General features: G+C 35.9%; 1 non-coding gene across 1 annotated transcript; it reads right to left on the bottom strand.

Moving 5' to 3' along the window:
- Positions 1–3,972: 3,972 nt before the first annotated feature.
- On the bottom strand, positions 3,973–4,044 carry trnad-guc. Its single transcript has one exon. It is a non-coding gene; the product is annotated as a tRNA-Asp (tRNA).
- Between the last annotated feature and the right edge of the window lie 246 nt (positions 4,045–4,290).

Below are 4,290 nucleotides of genomic sequence, written 5' to 3' on the forward strand. Positions count from 1 at the left end.
AAGGCAGATTTCTTCTCTCACATGTTGCTGCTGTTTTGCTGCTTTCACACACTGACAAAGTTCGTCTTTTTCCCTCATTAGTGGAAACGTTTTAAATTAACTTGTGTATGACATGGAAAATCTAGGTCAGGATATATTTAATATGTTGTATAGTGGTCTGGTCACGTCTAACTAATACATTGCAGCTTGCATATAGTGCTGCTTGAAAGTTTGTGAACCCTTTGGAATTTGCTCTATTTCTGCATAAATATGACCTAAAACGTGATCAGATTTCCATGCAAATCCTAAAACTATATAAAGAGACATCAATAAAACAAATGAGACAAAAACCTTACACTTGTTTATTTATTGAGGAAAATGATCCAATGTTACATATTTGTGAGTGGCAAAACTACGTGAACCTCTAGGATTATCAATTCATTTGAAGAGGAAATTAGTGTTGGGTGTTTCAATCAATGGGACGACAATCAGGTCTGAGTTTAAGAGGCCCTGCTTTATTTAAAGAGAAGAAATCTGGGTCTTCACTGTCAAAGTCTGAGCTTCACAACAGGTTTGTGAGAGTTTGTCATGGCTTAAACAAAGCAGATTTCTGAGGACCTTAGAAGACAAATTGCTGATACTCACCAGGCTGGAAAGGGTTACAAAACCGTTTCTAAAGAGTTTGGACTCCACCAGTCGACTGTTAAGCAGATTGTGTAAAAACGGAAGACATCCAACATCATTGTTACCCTCCTCAGGAGTGGTCGAACAACAAAGATCACACCAAGAGCAAGACTTGTAATAGTCTGGGAGGCCACAAGGGACCCCAGGGTAACGTCTAGGAAACTAAAGGCCTCTCTTGCAGTATCTACTTTCAATGGACATCATTCACTATTATGTGCGTAGAAATGTTCTTACTTGGCGTGCCGGCCAAATTTGTCCTTACCACTGTGCGTGTATGTAGACAGGCGTGTGCCCGCTATCTGCAATTAGCATACTACCATGCCCCAATTTCTCTATATAAGGAAAGCTCTGTTGGAGCGGTGCAGCAGCGCAGAGAGCTGTCACTCATTGCAAAGAGTGCGATGATGGTAAAAATGTAGAGAAACTTTACTGCTCAGAAGTAGAGGCCAGAAAAGTCGGATTTGGCTGGTAAACTTGTCACTGGCAAAACCGTTTGGAGCTCAATTGTGAATATAGACTGCATACCTGTTGTACCACTGTACTTTTTACAGGAAGTCACACACACACTCTTCAGTTTGAGCCAACTGTCTATATATTCCACCATTTTACATCTCCTACTCTGCAGGGATGTTTGTCTTGTGTAAAATGGTGTTACCGAAATATCCGTGGTAGGCTGATATCGGCCGACCGATAAATCTGCCGTGATCTATCAGAGGTCAAAACTACAGTTATTGATTTTTTTAATGCAATGAACCAGATTTTTCCAAATGAAATAAAGTTGAATTGGTTGATGGTTTTAATGAACTTGGCCACTGAGTATGAAAGATAAATGCAGCTTGCTAAGGATCCCATTTTAGTTAGATATGTCCTTCCAAAAAGACTGTCAGGTCTCTGTAACCACATATTCAGCCTCAGTTTACATTCATGACTTCTGTCTTGTATGTTTTAACATCATTTGCCTCTATGAGGTTGAAATCATGTATTGGATCCCAATAAATCCTAATAAGTGTGAAATCCATTATTGTCTGTTTAATCTGATAGAAGGGAGATTTTTCAAACACTGACAAAATCTCCACATTCACTAATTCAGAAGTCAAACCAATTGTTTTTTTGTTTTAATCACAACTAGAAACATTGTGCCTCCATGTTTCTAGATGTTCAAAATCCTCTGATACAGTCGATCAGTCTTTACTCTTATAAAGATTATCCAGCCTCTGACTGGTTCAACAGCTTTTTATCAGATTGCGCGTAAACGTAGACACAAAGACGCTGTCATGTGAGTTATATTTATTTTCTCTGAAGAGGTACTTTTTACAGGAAGTCACACACACTCTTCAGTTTGAGCTTCGTCTCCCACGATTTTATATTTCCCACCCTCCAGGCATGTTTGTCTTGTGTAAAATGATGGACACTTTACAGTTTCTCCAACAGCAACCATACACATAGATAGAAAGATAGAAAGATAGAAAGTCTCGAATGAAATAAAAGTTTGTGAATTTCATTCCTAGATGGAAGTGTTAAGATCAGATGCAGATGGACAGTTGGGTTTATTCATAAATATCAAGTATTGGAGGTGATGTGAACACTGTGTTTTGAAAGATTAGTCTGAATAATGAAATGAATACAGAATTTGTTGAATTAACTGAGGAATGACTATTTAAAGCAGAGCAGTTTACTGGAGAAGATCTGCTTTCATTTACAAAGAATAAGAACCTAACAGGCTGTGTGTGTGTGTGCTGGTGACTCACACTAACACACAAACACTCAACATGAAAAAGTCCATGTTGAAAAATGTTCACAACCATCCACAAACATTGGTTACCTGAGAACAAGTACAGGATCCAGCTTCTGTCAAGTCTTCTGTCATGTTGACTAAAGTTCAGTAAGGCATGTTGCTCACAATTCAGTCTGATTATTAAACTAAAGTCAATCATTCTGTTAATCTCAATTATAAAAAATTTGTACGTTAATTACAGACAACTCTTTAAATTTTTGGAATAACAGCCTGCTGCTTCAAATTTAACTGATATCTCAGAAGTAGTTCAGTCCGATTCACTGATTTTGTACTCAGGTGAACTAGTGACACCTAGTGGCAGAAACACAGAACTGAGCAGTTAATGCAGACAAAACCTTGTTATATACAATAAATTTACACTGACATCTGTTTCTGAAGTGTGTTCAAAGAGGAAAATAACACAACAAAGACTTGTGTTTGTAACAACCTTTTATTAAATTAAATTTGGGACTATTATTATTTATCTCACATTGCAATGTACTTTTATTCTCCTGTTAAAACGTTTTTATTCTATTTTACCTTATTTTATCATTAATTGTATTCGACTCATTTTAAACCCTATTTTTATGTGTCTTTATATTTTCTATTGAGTTACTTTTCTTGATGCCTCTTATGTTTTAAAGCACTTTGAATCACCTTGTTGTTGAAAGGTGCTGTACAGATAAACCTGCCAGGATGCAAAGTCCAGCTGCAACTTTACTGTTTTGTTTCACTCTCAGAAGAGAATCTAATAGAATTTAAAAATGATTATTAGTTAATAGTAATGATGATTGTCACGCTGGATCAGGACACTGCTGAAAAAGACAGACAGTCAGTCAGTGTCATCTCAATGAAGCTTTCCAGGTTAAATAAAGGTTAAGTAAAAATAAATAAATGTATAAAAACAATAATAATAATAATGTCTTTACTGTTTCATGGTCAGATGGCTTTTTATTCAAGTCAGAGCAGTCCTCTACATTTTGCAGAACATAATTTTACTGTGTGAGTGTTTGAAACATTAGAAATGATCCGAAAAAGACTAATTTGGACACATTTTTCATTCATTTCTTTCTATTGTTACTGTTATCAAAATTATATTTACATGGAATGCATTGATAAGGATAATTGATAATAAATCAATGTCTACGGAAGTGAATATTTACATATATATTTATATTTACTATAAGATGGTGGATGGTAGCTGTATAAAAACATCACATCTTTGTTCCAGACGGGATTCGAACCACTGGTCATATGAGAAGACAGCAGGAGGTTACTTCCGGTTACTACACAAGGAACCTATAATTAATTGTTTGGTGTGTAACATGTAAGAAAGCAGTGAAAACATTGTAACATTAGATGTCCAACTGTTGTAATAAAATTCACACTGAACAGCCTTAAAAAAATTAGCATTTAATACATAAAACTAATTTTAAAAACAGAAATGTTTTGTTGCTCTTAAAGAAAAGTGGAAACAGCGCCACCAGAAACCCAAACGGTGACAAACATGTGTTACATCCGTGGTGAAGAAAAAACTCCCCGTCGGGGAATCGAACCCCGGTCTTCCGCGTGACAGGCGGAGATACTGTCCACTATACTAACGAGGAAGGTGAGAGATGTCACGTGACCACATCCGGTCAGTCAGTGAAAATGTGAAACGTTTCATTAACCTGTGATAAATTTACATTTGATTTTTTTAGTAGCTAACGATCCAACTGTAAACTATGGAGGACGAATGATGACTTATTTGTCAAAAAACCCAAAACAATAAATAAATAAACGCAGAGACAAATACTAATTTTAGTAAATATATAAAATAATAGAATATTAAATAAATACATACATCAATTAAT

This window comes from Thunnus maccoyii, chromosome 13 (assembly GCF_910596095.1).
Source record: "Thunnus maccoyii chromosome 13, fThuMac1.1, whole genome shotgun sequence".
NCBI classification, from domain to species: domain Eukaryota; kingdom Metazoa; phylum Chordata; class Actinopteri; order Scombriformes; family Scombridae; genus Thunnus; species Thunnus maccoyii.